The sequence below is a fragment of the Mytilus trossulus genome, chromosome 11 (genome assembly GCF_036588685.1).
Source record: "Mytilus trossulus isolate FHL-02 chromosome 11, PNRI_Mtr1.1.1.hap1, whole genome shotgun sequence".
NCBI lineage: Eukaryota > Metazoa > Mollusca > Bivalvia > Mytilida > Mytilidae > Mytilus > Mytilus trossulus.
The window spans coordinates 14,900,989-14,918,936 of record NC_086383.1 but is presented as its reverse complement, the minus strand read 5'-3'; positions in this window follow the sequence as shown (position 1 = coordinate 14,918,936).

The window sequence follows — 17,948 nt, the reverse complement described above, 5'->3', positions numbered from 1 at the left end:
ATTTTGTCCTTAACTAATGCACTTATGACATAAAGTATCAATTGTAAATTCTAGATATCCCTTTTTAGTAAGTACATCCTTATGAATAAATGATAATGAACGCAGCCCATATACGAAACCTAATTCAGCTTAAAAATCATGACCATTTATAAGTACATAATGTTCAGATGTTGAGTGCATTCAATTTGCATTATATTCATATTGATGCGATAATCACTTGGTATTATAAATCGCGACCTGAAAGTGAATTAATTTTTATTATTAGCAAAAGATACGTGCTAGTTGTGGGTTTCATTTAGGTCTTTGTTGGGTTTTGAATCGATCTGATGAGTTAAAACCTTTCAGACTAATGTGTTTGCTATGTTTTTATGTTGTACTGTTGTTGTTTATCATATAAGATATATTATTGCCTACGATCATAACTTAAAAAATCCGATAACAAAACGAACAGTATCGATTTTATTTTTTTCCAGACGACCTATTTAGTTTTCCAATGCATTGTTATACTTATATCTAGAGAAGTTTAAAAACACATTGTACAAAAAAAGTAAAATAGAAATGTAACTGAACTCCGAGGATAATTAAAAAAAGAAGTCTCTTACTAAATGACAAAATCATAATCTCAAACACATCAAACGAATGAATTACAATCCAAATCCAAAACATAAAAAGTCTACTTGCAACATGAACTATTCTTACTATTTTACACTTCTTTTTGGATAACTTCTAATTTTTGATAGAAACAAAAAAAAATATGCTGTTGTTTTGTATTTACCTGAAAATAAATGTGTCTGAAACTTATCGTTGATTCTTATTTAGATATTTTTGTTGCAAAGTCCCATGAGCCTTCATATTCTCAATCATATTGATGATTAACTTCAATGATTAATTTATTGTTTGATTTATTGCTTTATGTTCATGTCTTAAAAAAATCTGCATATGTAAGATGATACATATATTCTGCTTCCTTAAATTTTGTGCTCGCAAGGTGTCGATAAAAACGTACATCCATTAGGACGAATTCTACCGTTTCTGATCGGATTTACATTCTTGATGCCAACAACCGAAACTGACATGCTTGTTAAAACATTATTGTAAATTCAATCCAGACCTTTATTTGTTAAGGTTTGTTTTTTTTAAGGAATGACTGTAATATTTTTTCTGTCTATGAAGAAATAACATACAAAATTTGGTGCACACTGTATAACGCGCGTAGCGGATTATTTAACAGTGTGCACTACATTTTTTATGTTATTTCGAATAGACAGAAAAAATATTACAGTCATTTCTTATAATTTAATTCTAAATTCCATTTTAAACCGTAGAAAACCATGATAAAACGTTGATGACTAAATTATGTCTATGGGCTCATAACAAAATAACGTCAGGCAATCAGAAGACGCTTTACATCCAAAATTAAATTATTTAATTTTAGCTTACGCATGTTACAATTATCAGTACTCTTACCTTTAGATACATCTGATAAGGGTAAAGAACACTCCAACTCATTATAACTTGTGAATATTCCTTCTACCATGACATGACCTTTTATTTTGTCGTCTATTAATGTTTTATTTTCCATCTGAAGTAAAATTTTATCAATATAGATGGTTTATAGATCATTATGTGGAAAGATATGGATACCAGCCAATACCTCTTTTCCCCCAATGTAATGATCGAAATAAACTTTGTCTTTTTATATTAGGCAAAATAAAGGGGGGCATATATTATACATGTTTTACAAAAAAGTTGTATATTACATTAACGTGTCTCATCTTGATTTATAATACTTTATGAGAGTGAATATTCCGATCTAAGACACCGATAAACATCTTTAAATAATCTTTCATACATCTGTCTAACCTATTGCAGATCGAATTATATTTATTATAGCAATGTATTAATATTGTTAATTGTTCACGTAGAGAAATACGTAGAAATACGTAGAAGAAAGATTATTTTAAAAATTGAGCTGCTTTGGAGCTGCTTTGGATATTAATCGACCTGATGCAAATAAATACTAATACATCTATCAAAAAACTTTGGGTTGCACAAACCTCTCTGACAAGTATATAGCTGTTTGAATGTCGAGTTGATATAAGAACCTTACAATACAGACCAAAGTTCATTTTTATTTCGTATCGGAATCTTCAAAAATCAACCAAATGCTTATACATGTACATGTTCATATATACATGTATTTGGATAAGGTCGATTTCTAACCGACCCAGCTCAATGTAAGAATCAAGTCTTCTTTAATGGACCTTACCGTTAAATACTGTACACGACAAAGCAAACTAGAACTGAACATTATATTATCTGCTACAATATACGAGGTGAGACAATTTTCTTGTCGAATATCACACAAACCATCAACGTTATCATCTCTGTGAATAAAGTTTAAAACATCATGATGTTTATGGACATAGTAAATGATTTGTCTTGTGTAAACAAAATTTTGAGTGGTACATTGCATATTTTTAGCGTTACATTGATATACATTTGTTTGAAATAACAAAATTGAGTACAGCTGTCTTTTGTAAATTTGTAAATCAAATGTGGCTCTTTTGAAGGAAATACTATTTAAATACGTTATCATTGTGAGAACAATTGTTGTGTTTACATTTGGTGTGTTTGGTAATTACAACATTTCATGTGGTATGATTACTAATGAGATAACTCTCCACAAGAGACCAAAATGACATGAATTAACAACTTTAGGTCACCGTATGGCCTTCAACAATGAGAAAAGCCCATACCGCATAGTCAGCTATAAAAGACCCTATGTAAAATGGATTATTCACATACCCATAAATAAAATGAATGAATGGAACTGATCCAACTTTTACTGCGCAATCCGGACCGTGATATCCACTGTTACATAAACATTGACCTTGATGACACCTCCCTCTCATGCAACACTCGTTTGGACAAACATCGGAAGTGACGTAATCCGGAAGTACTAGATGACCATTTGTTCCGACGACGTAGTATTTTGTATCACCAGCAATGGTTATTTGGCAAGCGTCATTGTAAACAGAAACGTAGTTATCTAAGAAATTAAGACTGTCCGTAATCTACAAATATACAAGCGTCTATAGAGGTCAGTTGTGTCTTATGTTCATGATGTTATATTGACAATAATACTGACCCACTGTTATATTATGTTTACTTTTTAACTCGTTATTGTTATTCGTTTTGATGTCAATGCCAGGTTTTAAGAGTTACCTTATATATTCATTCTAAAATTCTATCTCAAAAAGAATACAATAAAAAATACCTAGCATATGGTATACACTATAGGAGGGTAGGAGGTATGTTTCTGTAGCAAGAAGTTTTTTTGGATAATAATAGTGCAAAAAAGGTCATATTTAGATATGTGAAAAAAGAATATTAACTCTATTTTGGGAAATATAAAAAAAAATATATGTGGTATATACGAACTATCAGCCCAAGGTAAAGAAATTGATGTAAGCAATCATAGGTAACCGTACGACCTTCATCATTGATAAAATACAATACTGTATAGTCGGCTATAAAAGGCTTGTTTATGTGCTACATATTTGTTTTTTGTTCGATCATTTTTTGTACATAAATTATGCCGTTAGTTTTCTCGTTTGAATTGTTTTACATTGTCATTTTGGGGCCATTTATAGCTGAGTATGCGGTATGGGCTTTTTTCATTGTTGACGGGAGTACAATTACCTATAGTTGTTAATTTCTGTTTCCATCTGAAGTAAAACTTTATCAATATAGATGTTTTATAGATCATTATGTGGAAAGATATGGATACCAGCCAATACCTCTTTTCCCCCAATGTAATGATCGAATTAAACTTTGTCTTTTTATATTTATCATTTTGTCTCTTGTGGAGAGTTGTCTCATTGGCAATCATACCCCATCTTCTTTTTTTATATATGAAAATTATGATACGATCCAATTGACAAAAAATCCTAACGTCCTTATTTATAACCAAAAAAAAAAGAAACGTAATTCGAATATAATGTACATGAACCAATGTCTTAATCATGTAAGAAATTATCGAATACATTCAAGAAATGTTGCTCAAACTAAAACTAAATTAAATGCTGTATACTATTTCTATTTATATACACTTACTTTGATATCTTCTGTGCAACTTTCTATCATTGCAGTGTATCCATCAACATTTACCTTGCAATATGGATATAAAGAGGCTTTTTGAAAAGAGTTTTTGCATAATTCAGTTGCATATGCCAGGGTTTTTCCTGTTGCTGTTGGCCAGGTCGGCAGTGATCTTTTCCTTACGTAATCTAACGAAAATAAAAGAATATCAGTTTATTTTAATGCAATCATTTTGTACCAATAGTTTTGATTGGATGACAATAATGTTTGTAATGTATTGCATTGTTATTTGTACAATAATCAATAAATACCTCACCTGCACATTTTCTTTTTATGTAATTTTATTATATTCTGACCCGTACAAAAAGTTTGAAAACGCCAGGTGTTTATAATTGACGCCTGATACATACATATCGTTCATATTGTTCCTGCTTGAATTGATTTACACTAGTAATTTTGGGCTCTTTATTCGCTGTGAGTCTAGTCACCGTTTTTAAGGCCGTACTTTAACCTACAATTGTGAACTTTGTTTACATTGTGACTTTTATATAGAGTTGTTTCACTGACATCCATGCCACATCTCATCAATCAATATATGACGTCAACTTTTTATGTTGCTAATGACGATAACATCAATTCGATGAATTTCGTTTAATGATATTTCACACCGAAATGATGACTGAAATGGACTTTTTTGTTTATATCGCACTAGATATATACATCCAGATTGTTTTGAAGCTACGTAATACTTATATTTACTGTCACAAATATCCGTTTACTAAATCCGCTTCGCGTTTCTATTTGCGATAATAAAACAAACATTTTACTAAGACACAGCTAAAGAACAATACAGTGTTCTCTTAAGTCTAATGGCTATTGACTCATATAATTCTGACTATGCAGAAATAGTTGACAAAGGAATTGGTTTATGTTGAACGAGGCTTACTTATTCGTAGCGATTTGTGGGAGAGAATCAGGCTAATACTAGGAAACTGAACTGTCGATGCTAGTCAATGAAAATTGAAGTCAAAAGCACATTGCTATGAGAAAGGTTTTGTTCTCCTCTTATATTTAATGCGTTTCCCTCAGTTTTAGTTTGTTACTCCGATTTTGTTTTTTGTCCATAGATTTATGAGTTTTGAACAGCGGTATACTACTGTTGTCTTTTTAATTAACTCACAACGTCAATGTTTATATGCTACTGTTAACTATACAACTGCTTAGACAATTCGGCAACCGAGGCCTCAATGCCACTATGTCTAAAAAGCAATGCTTATATTTGAAACAAGAATTGCTAAAATAAGAACAATAATCAAGAATTGAACTAAGTCATGCAACCAAACAAACATTCCTAAACACTTGAAATAAACTCATCATAGAAACCAGGACTAAATTTTGTATATACGCCAGATGCGCGTTTCGTCTACAAAAGACTCATCAGTGACGCTCGAATCCAAAAAAGTTATAAAAAAACCCAAATAAAGTACAAAGTTGAAGAGCATTGAGATCCAAAATTCCTAAAAGTGTTGCCAAATACAGAAAATATTTCCCAGTTTTTTCCAAAGAGACAATTGTATAAAATCTTCTGATAATTGCTTTTCTTATAACAGTGGATTCATTTATGTTCGTGGGCACCCGTTGTCGTGGATCAAGGAATACTTGCATGTTCGTGGGCACCAGTTGTCGTGGATTAAGGAATACTTGCATGTTCGTGGGCACCAGTTATCGTGGATCAAGGAATACTTGCATGTTAGTGGGCACCAGTTGTCATGGATCAAGGAATACTTGCATGTTCGTGGGCACCAGTTGTCGTGGATCAAGAAATACTTGCATGTTCGTGGACATTTAATTTAAAGTGGTTTTGTCGAATTCTTTATACAAGCCGTAAAAAAAAATTGAACTTTTAATTTCGTTGTTCTCTTTAAACCCCCTAAATACAGGAAAATTGGTACTAACGAATAACAATAAATCCACAGTGTTTACATAATTCAAAGTTTTGAATACAGTTTTTTTTCTATTTTTACAGAAGTGCTGATTATATCATCTGGGATGCAATCTCCATAAGCAATCACCCATTGGTTGTGAAGAACTCATGAAAGATACCTGAATTGTGTACATCACACGTCTATACAAGACTCATTAGTTGTATAGAAAACCCAAAATTCTGTAAGAATTTGGTCCCAAGCTTATCGAAAAAAATGAACAGCGATATACTACTGTTGTCTCTATATGTGCAAACTAATTATGAACAATTTGAATGCTCACATCATTAATCAAGTTATAAATATTCTGGACAATTCTAAAATTGCATTGAGTATAATTGTGAATAATGATAACGTTATTTATAACTGCAATCACAGTTGTATCAAAATATATAACTTGGAAAAAGGCAAATTAACCAGTTACAATTTTTTTATTTCATATTTGGTCATAAAAGAAGAGATACGGTTATCTGGTCTCAAATGTTAACTTTTAAAAATGCAGGAATGTTTTCAAACTAATGATAAAACAAAATATAGGCAATGCAAATAAACACGTACAATTATAAAACTTGGAGAAAGGCAGATTAACCAGTTAACGTGTTTTGTATTCCATATTCTGTACAATTAAAGAGCTACTGTTTTCTAGTCTCAAATGTTGACTTTCAAAAATGTAGGCTTGTTTTTATTTAATAGTCATGATCAAAGTATATACTAATGATAACACAAAATATAGAAAATGGAGATACAACGTGTACAATTATGTGTCTTACCAGTTATTTTCGCTGGTTCACTACGTCTTCGTCTGGGATTCTTTTTATTCGTAATTGGTATTCCCTTTTTACCATTAAATACCTGAAAGAGAAAACGGTTATGAGTAAGAAGTATAGATTTCCAACAAGTATTAGAACACTGATATTAGTAAACATGTGTATTGATGCACTTTTTTTTTCTCTTAAGACGAGTCAACCTTTGATTCCTCATATCTAACATGGTACATTCGTTAGTTTCCTAATTAGTGATTTATTTGTTGGGTACTATGTCAGCAGAAGATGATTACTCTGACGACGCATTTGGTCCTACTTTCTCACTGATTACGACTGTTTTTCTTTTGATGTTTGATGCAACACACGAGAAGCATAACAGGTGCCTAAATGCAGCAGGATCTGTCTATCCTTCCGAAACACCTTATGTCAACCCAAATTTTTTGTGGGATTTGAGTTGCCCAGTCTTTAGTTTTTGATGTCGTGTTTTGAGTACTGTTGTTTGTCTGTTGGTCCTTTATTTGTGTAGCTATTGCGTTGTAGTTTGTTTTATGACTTATGAATAATTTGAATGTCCCTTTAGAATGTTTAGTTACCTTCGCTTCTCCTTTAATCATACCGAATATCATATTATAACAGATCATGGTCATACCTAATTAATCAAACGATTAAGGAAAACAAAATAGGTTAGGTAACTAACTGAAAAATTATATGCCTATTATAGATATTTTAATATGGATTTTTTTCTAATTTTTACACCTTCGCGACGATATATTTTCGTTTTACTTTTTTAACTCACGTTAGAAGTACGCATTTGTCAATGCAATTGTGATAAAATACAAAAATATAAATATCTAATTTCAGCTGAAATTGTTATACTCTACGAGGGAGTAGAGCTTCATGTGACGTAACACAAGTATTTCATTAATGTATATAATCAAGCATTGTAGGAAAGTCTGTTTCATATAACCTTGTGCCTTTAAAGTTGTCAACGACCCGAACAAGACGTTTGCCATTCGCTTTTGTAAATCGGTAATGGGGTATATATGTTGTTTAATCGTTCGACAAGCTTAGAACATATAGAAGATGTTCGATACCTATTGCTTTATGAGAGGCACTTGAATGATAACAGAATGGAAATCTTTTTTACAGTATACACATCTATAAATATGTCCCATGAATATGCGTTTACACTGTAAATGTGAAAATAGGTTTTGATGTATAATTCTTAAACCTATTTCGCACTATTCTTTTTTGTTGGGCTTTTAAAGCTAGTATTTAGTTTTTTATGTTATATTTGTGTACTGTTTGTGCATTTTTTGTTTTATTTTTTAAATGACATTGTCAGTTTGTTCTCGGCTTATGAGTTTGAATATCCTTTCGGACATTTTCAATGTCTCAGATCTTTCCACCGGTATCAATCATATGTATGTATCCCTTGTCATTTAGAAATTCTTTTACATTTTTAACTTACAGAATTGTTCAAAGTCAAGGATTCGATAACTTAAACGTACCGATTGTCTTTTTAATCTGATGTCTGTCAAAATGGTTGACCAAGAATCATGTATCATTCCGCCAAAGTGTGATGCTTTATTACTCTAAATGCCATATGACTAACTCACCTATGTAATATAATTATTGAAGCTCCCAAACCTTAGACGAAACACATTCGAGTGCACCTTCGAATTTTCGAGTTTTTTTTTTATTTGTTTCTTTCATTCAGTATTATGTTTGCTTTATTTTCGACAATGATGAGGTTTGTGTTATATGAATTTTTATTTTTATTCATTATTTGTTTTTATAAGGTGTGCAATCATTTAAACAATCACTGGTCTCAATTACCATCTGACACAGCACATAATCAATCCTATTTTTAAAAAAGATGCAAAATAATCATACATGTTTAAGAGGATTGTTAGCTGAACCTGTACATGATGTTGTGTTCTGAAGACATTGACAGAACTCATGTTGATCCATTCTGTACTTTGGATTAATTGATGATGGTTTCTTGTCAAACAATGACTGCGAACTTGGTATGCTGAAAAGTATTAGTTATGTTTTATTATATATTTGCCTCTTGCTTTAGCAAATAAGTTCTACACAGAGGTAAATCTGATTTTTTTAACCATTATCAATTGGTTTGCATTTTCAAATCATCACATAAAACTTTTTTTTATTATAATGATTGATTTATTGTTGATGTAGTCACGCCACTTTTCAGCTGTTCCGTGGCGGCAAGTTTTTGTTGGCGGGGGAAAACAGGAGTGGCCGGGAAAAACCAACAACCGACCTTTGATAGGAAAACTGACAATCCTAGTGAATTACGATTTTCAAAAAAATAAAGATACTGTTTAGAAACGATATATCGATATAGATATCAAATAATACTTACAACCATGATTTGGAAAATATTCCGTTATTAAGTGCAACAGTGCTATTTGCCCAATTGTTACCATTTCGGTCAATGTACTTTCCATCGAATGACCCACATTGACCTTCTGCGCATCCTTTGTGGTCTGACGGTATATCTAATGTGACGGGGGAAAGCATCTGGTGTTGATTATTTGATGTCACAGTTAATCGTGCCCCTGAAGGGAAGTTAATCTAATTTAAAAAAAAAAAAAAAAAAAACATGACTAACTTTTGTGTAGGTGCCAAATCTGTATTGAAGAAGAACACATTCTGTTATACAAAGTGCTTCAATGTCAAATTTTAATTATCCTACATCTTCGTAACCCAAAGGTTACGATCCATGCCCCTACTCTACACCCTTGGCAGATTAAGATAAACTTTGAGATAATAAATTCTATTGGTCACTATTGTTACTAGCTGCATTTAACTGAAAAACTCGTTGTCAATTTAATGGAATCTGATGCAACTGTCATATAATTAATAGGATGAGCTGCTATAAAACCAGGATCAATCCACGATTTACTACATAGGAAAATGTTTGTCCCAAGTTAGGAATATGACAGTTGGTATCCATTGGTTTGATGTGTCGGGACTTTCCGTTTTGAATTTTCCTCGGAGTTCACTATTTTTGTGATTTTACTTTATAAGATGATAACGTGTAAATGTAAATAAACAATTACGACGCGTTGTCTTAACATCCAAATATATGGACGATATTTAGTGCAACTTCTAAAGTTCTTATACAACTGAGTAAAATCATCATAGATACCAGGACTAAATTTAGTATATACGTCAGACGCGCGTTTCGTCTACAAAAGACTCATCAGTGACGCTCGATTCCAAAAAAATAAAAGAATTGAATTTTCGCGTATTTTTCTCGCACAACTGTTGGAATGTCAACGTATTTTTCGGTTTCTCTTTCACTAAACTTGTAAACACTAGACACAACAATGTTTTAACATCTCCACACTGAACAGAGTTCAAGTGCAGCAATTGGTTTATAATGGTGTAGTCGGATTGAGCATGACTTTAATCTACCAGTATATAACGCAATATAGTAATACAATGTTTGCTTAGTCTATTATGATGAAGAGGAGGGGTCTGGTTCGTAACCCTTGGCTAGCAAAGATGGTTATTCTAAAAGGTAAGAAAAACAATCTTTATTTTACTACATTTCCAAAATTCTATAAAATTCACATTAATTCTTAATGTAAGAAAACCAACATAGAAAACGTTTCATTCACGATTTGGTGTGTGTACATGAGTTTGAATAAAATCTAGGCAAGCGGGTATAAACCTCTCCCATCTGTATGGATGCTATGGGTCGCAGGCCACTTTTTTTTCATTTTTTATTCTCCGTAAACTTGTTATATGATTATCAAATTCATTATGGTTGATGCACAAGTACCTTTGCGGTTAAACAAATAACATGCTCATTATTAAGTGTCATTCCAATAATGAGTCTACGATAAGTTGTCGTCTTTAAATTTTAAATGGTTAAAATGGATAAGGTACGGTATCCCGGGATGAACACTGGAATAAGTCTTAGGACTAACTGTTTTTGCATTATGTCCAAAACATATGAACCTTTTCAAAAGTCTTAAAACCTGTACTACATTATTGATTGTGTTTTGTATTACTTATGTTTGCGCATTTTATTAAAGATATCTGTCAGCAGTATGACTCCCTTATCTCTTATGAAAGGAAACTATATAATGTTGCTTTTTTTTAAATGTTTTATTTTTCTTAAATAGTAATCTCGTTTACTCCCTTACTTCCTTTTGCGGAAATATATATAATTATAACATATAGAAAGCATATGAAATAATGAAAATCATTATTATTTGGATGTCAAAAATGATTTGGATGTTTCGAATGAATAACGTGCTTTTAATTGTTATTCTATTTGGTTGAAAGTTTTTCGACTATTTACATGGTAATAGAAGTTAGGAAACAAGTTAGGAGCACATAAAAAATTATTACTCAGTAGAAGCCAAGAAAGATTTTTATGTGTAGTTTATATATCCAACACATAGAGAGGTCTACACATATTCAGAGTAGGCATTAAGCTGGGGTGTGGTCTTGATTTTGACAATGTACTAGTAATACAAGTGAAAAAGAGAAATCTGCTATGTATTGCTAGATATACAAACTGGAACTGTAATGAGATGATCAAAGCAATGCATTATGTATTTGACAACAACTACACACATTTTGTTGTAGACATGACATGTAAACGCGCGGGAAAAAAAGCACTAAGTTCATACACGTGTACTTCATGTAAATGCCATGTTAACTCGGTGTTAACCTCATCATTTCAGTAGATATTAATGTTTTACACGTCAACCTCCGCATTTCTATTTTTGTTAAAAGTATACCCATGTTTTCACTTGGTATTTAACGCGCGCTAGTGCAATTTTTATTATAATAAGGATACATTGACTTATCATATAACACGATCAGCCACGTTACATTGCCCAACTGTCCAATTTTAACAGAATAATGATTACAATGCATGATATATGACCGGTCTTTAATCAATAGAAAGTTAATAAAAGTACATACGAAACAAAATAAATATTTATTCCGGAAATGTAAAATATACCTTTGAACAAAAATTCGTGAGAGGATTTACCGTACAGCCAACTATTTTTGCAGGCTGTTTATTTTTGCCGATGAATGGAATTTGCAAAAAAATATATTCCGCGAAAATTTACGCATACGTTTGGTACTTTCTCATAGATTGAGAGATTTGTCAACGATAATTTTCTTCCATAAAGCAGGTCAATATTGGTTAGTTTTAACAATCGAAGTGAATTGTACATACATACGCAAACTTCGTTAATTTAGTGTAAAATAATATAAGAGTGTAAAGTACGCTGTCAAGTATTTTACTCTTACCGATTAGTGTGAAATTTTAAACGTTGCAAGTAATTTTTGATAGTTTTTGAATGGATCAAATGGCAAAATCAAAAACGCAAAAACATCAAACGAATGGAAAACAACTGTCATATTTCTAACATGGTTATGACCTTACCTTATGTAGAAATTGATGGAGTAAACCTGGTTATTTATAGCAATTAAAACCTGTACTATTATACCCATTGTATGTATTGTGGGACGTTGTTTTTTAATCGCAAAACCCTTAACATTATCAGCTAGCAGTGGATAATAGTCCGAGAAATTTCAGGCTATAATAAATAGCTCAGTTACTACATATACTAATTATATAAACCGACAATAATCTTATCAAGTAATTAGTTTATTTCTATAGAAAATGTATTACTCAAATAACAGTCTTTGAAAACCATAAAAACACATTTAATGATCAACATTGTGATAATAATTTGAATTAAATGATGCCTTTATTTATTTTCAGATAATCGATATAAGGTGACACGCATTTGGTCTTATTTTAAGATATTAATCTTGTCATTTTTTTCTTGGATGAGGCGATTCCTTTTGTTTTGTATCTAACAGTCCTGCTGATAAAAAAAAAGATGCTCAGACGACACAGGGGTGGATGGGTTTGTAAGATAAGCTTAAAGTGTAAGCCTTGGAAAAAAAACTCTTATTCATATATCATACCTTTGTTTGGGGGAATTTTAAAAGAAAGTTGTACGTAAACATTTGAACCGTATTTCAATTTTGATTAGAATTTAATTTCCCGGGAAACGCTCTCAATAAAAAAGACTTTTGTTTAACTTTAAGATAGTAACAACATTCTGATAGGTAACCGATAAGTCGAGTATCATTTTGGTTATCAATACTCGCTACTACCGAGCGATACTCAAGTACTCTTTGACATCCCTAACTATTACCGAAACACACGTTATGGAGTCCCTGTTGGATAGTTGTCTCAATGTCAATTTTACCAATTTTCATTGTTTCATATTTTATTACGTATATAATTCAACAACTCTTTAATATTCATAAATACTTACGTAAAACTTTTTACCGCCTGTGTCCGTATGAAATGTAGTGCCATCAACTAACCGTTTGTACTTTGAAACATAATACACGTTTTTTCTTTGGGTACAACCATTTACCTCTACGATATCGTTTCCTTCCTGGGCTACAATTCCACATATACACGCACCCTTTTGATGGGCATAGCATGCTTTATTCGACTGTATGTGAATCTAATAGCAAGTGATATTGATAACGTTAGTAAAAGCAAAACTGTTTATGTTTCCAAGTCTTTAGGAAAAAGGAACACATTAAATGTGTATTTGCAATTGAACAGATTTGCGCAATCAGTATTCTTTAGCATGTGCATGAGGTACATGATTCAAAATCATACACTTGTATCAGACCATATGTGTATTTGAACCATACGGGTACTGTCCGTATCGTATACGTATACTCGTACGGTTTTGACCATATAATGCGCGTATGATAGGATCAAATGAGTATACTCGTTTCACACAATACGAGCTGACCATACATGTTTTGGGATCATGGGGTTAAGTTTAAAACAAACATCTATTTAGAATATTGTTTTTAGTTTTACAAACTGTTACTATTACAACTGGATGATTAAATTGAATAAGCGAACAATTGAAGTTAAATATTTGTCTGAATCCTTGTTTGGAACTCATGCCCAATTCTTATGTTTTGTTCATGCTTGTTTCTTTTGCATATTTTTTTTGTAAAGTTCCTTAATTTTCTAAATTTCTAAAAGAAAAAACCTATTGTCCACTTTATGTTATCTTTTAAAAGTTTCAATTTCTGTGAACATAATTCAATCAATGTATTACTGACATGCTAAATACAGATGAAATTAGCGTGATTTGTTTTTAAAAAGATGAATCCATATTACGTTTCAATTATAAATGAACTTTTTATATTAATTTGAGATTTAATTATGTTGATGTTTTACAAACATGTGTTACTTGACCAACTTCTTATTCTTTGTCAGACCGTACGCGTACAGTCCGGTCGTATGCGTATTTGTATAAGCTACGCACACGGTCCACATCTTACACGGACGGTCAAAGTACTCATATGGTCTTGAATATACATATACATTTTCAGAGTCTTCATTTGATTGGATATTTTAAATTTTGATTCCGAGGCTTTTTGTTTTGTAGTTTTCAATATTTATAATTTAATTTCGTACATTTTTTTAAGTCAAGAAATATAGCACATATGATTTTCAGAGTTGGAATCGAGAATTGTGATGATTAATTTTGTGACGTCACAATATATTGAACTCAAAGGAAGGCGATACAAAGATGTAACTCCACCAATTGAACACTTCGTTCTTTATTTGGCCCTATTAACTTCTTTGGAATCGAGCGTCGCTGATAAGTCTTTTGTAGACGAAACGCGCGTCTGGCGTCTATACTTAATTTAGTCCTGGTATTTATGATCAGTTTATTGCTAGGTGAACCAATCGGCGAGTATAAAACAATCAATCAAACGTTCGGAAAGAAAATGAATCGGCTATGAATTATAGAAATATTTACATACTTGTTTAAAGTCATCATAACATTAAAAGTATATCTTGTGTGAAGTATTTTAAAATCATAAGGTCATATTTTCTCGATCGCGATTTGTTGATCTAAAAAAAAGATTCATAATTTTCATATTAAGGTAGCACAATACAAACTTTACAATTCCAACTCCCAAGTTTTAAAATTCTGTAACTTTCTTAATAATGCTTGCAAATTTATAGCAGTGGTAGTTTTAGATAGCTAAAGGATTACACTCTTTCAAATTATTACAATGTTAGTATTATGCTACAATTATGTAACCCACTATAATGTTAAATGTGTCTAAAATATTTTTCACCAAATTTCAACTTTCAAATGAAATTAGCTTCTGCATAGGTATCCTTAGAGGGTTGATTTTATTATATGTTGTTCCTATGGACATTATCTACAAAAGGGTGTCTCAGATTTCAGATAGAATGTATAGAACAAATTTTACACCTAATCAAACATAATCTTCTTTTTTGTGGGTAGGATTTTTACACTAATTAGAGATTGATGAGAGAATGGGATACCAAAGAAACAATCTAAAACACACTTTTGAAGCCCATGGTGTGTTGACTAAGATTTCGTTTAAATTTTCTGTATAGTTAAAAAGATGATAGAGCTAAATTCATTCAAGTGAACTAACCCAGATTAATTACATAATAATTGATTACATAATTATTGCATAATACAAAATATTGCCTTTTTTAAAAGATTAATCTTTTATCTATCTATATATAACTCTTTTATTATTTATTATGCATTCATAAGAAAGTTACAGCATTTCAAAGGTTAGTGATTGGAAGTATAAAAATCTTTGTATTGTGCTACCTTAAATATACGTTTTTGGTGTGTTAAGATTGAATTTAAAGATGCAAGTTGAATAGATTACTTTCTAAGAAACTATACCTTCAATGGTCTTATGCTTGTGCATGATGCCTTTGTGCGATACAATTCACTAACACCTATGTTGTAGGATTGAACAGACCTATAATAATAGATATGATTATTTTGATCCAAGTTATAATATAGTTACAACTATTGACTGATCAACTATATGTATACCATCCAATACAAACAAGGAGATGATATATGAATGCAAGTAAGACAATTACCAACACCAGTTTAAATGTAGTAAATGTAAGCAGATTATATCATCCTTGATGTTTTTTAATGGTTTGCCTGATTCGACTTTAATTTCTCGCGTATTGATACGTGAACCTTAATTTTCGAATCGTTGTCTTTAGCTTTATGTCATGGTGTTTTGAATTTCTCTTGGACTTGAGAGTTCTAAATATTCGCTATGTATAATCCGCGTATTTGTTTTAGAAAATCTTTTTGTTTACGAAATTATAAAATATAGCTCATCTTGGTACATGTGTATATCAAACTAAGAAAACTCTCCAACATTGTAGACGAGAAAAGATTCATGACAAAAATCTCTATTTTGCTGGGCTTGTATTTTTGATATTTTACTCTGTTTAGTTTCCCTCTAACAGAGAGGGTAAATAATCGTTATTTCAGAGCAATCACTTTTATGAAGATTGACAGTTTAAAATTGTATCTGCAAAATTTGACTGTTAATAGATCTTTACTTGCTGATCTTTTGTGATTTACATGTTTGTTTATCTATTATAAATCAAATCATATAAGGCAGAATGAAATAAAACATCTACTATTAATATGATTATAATTTGAAAGACAAAAAGCAAACGTGAAAATTTTACAATAAATGGTACACTTTATCATTTATGGGCAATAACACTCATAAAAATTGACGTATATGGACAATTGGTAGACTGAGATCATTATTCTCAAGATTTCTGCTCCTATTTCTCTTTTTTTAATGGTTAAAATGATAATAGACAAAACCTGTGTTTTACCTTTTATGTTTTATGTTAAACCATGTTGGCCATGTTAATGTGTAGGCCGGGTAATCTTAGCCATTTTTTTAAAGCAAATACTCCAAGGATAATGTTAGTCAAATTAAGTTTGAATCGTAGCACATTTTTGTAAAAGATTACAAAAATTAACGAAAAATTGGGGAAAATATTTTTGACTGGTTGTCGTTTATTACTGTGTCATACATTTAGTGTTTTGCTTAGTTTGTTGTGTTGAGTAGTTGCATCATTTTCCCAGGCTAGAGGAGTGCTGGTAAATAATTCAATTATGTTTATTTTCGCAACATTTAATATGTGCCTGTCCTATATAAGAAGCCTGTTTGTCGTATTTTTTTGCAATTTATTAGGCAATCATACAGTCTTTGGATGGTGTGAAGTTCCCACTAACACCATAACACCATACACCATTACACCTACACCATATACCTTGTACCATTACACCTTACACGTTACACATTTGCACCATACACGTTGCATATTACACCATACACCATTCCCCATTCTTTCTACACGATCCGAAATTACCCATAACGCAATCAAATTTCAAATATTAAGATTATTATTATTATTATTGTGTACAACCCGAAAAGTTAAAATAAAAAGAACTTCGTTTTCAACCAATGAAATGATGTACATCGGTCATTCACGCCATTTCCGATCGCACGTTACACAATCACACCATTCTTCATACACCATTGCACCATTCCCCTACACCATACACCATAGCACCATACACCTAACACCATTGCACCATATGCCATACACCATTACACAAAACACGGTTCTTTGGGAAGTTTACACTATCCAAGGGCTGTACCAATTAATGAATGGCTATTATTTATTTTGAATTTATTGAACCATAAAACTAATTTTTGACTCTTCACATTGAATAATCCGCGAAGAGGATTATGTAAAATGTGAAGAGTCAAAAATTAGTTTTATGGTTCAATAAAATCAAAATAAATTATTGCCATTAATTATAAATAAATTTCTATCAAATATAAGGATCAAAGAACTTTTTATATTAATTATATTAAAACAATAACAACGTACACACAAGTTGGCGTATGAATATACAACGTCAGAGTGGGCGTGTCGCCATAAAAATTGACAACATTGAAAATAAAACTAATAATTTTAACCAATCAGAAGACAGTAAATACACCAAATTTATTTATTTCAAAGTAATTCATATACATTTCTTAGAGTTGAAGGTATTCAGCAAGATGACGCACTTCAGCTCAAGGACTTCAGACAATTTTGAGGGGGTGTTATTCGAAATGTAATAAGATTGATTATAAATTTTAA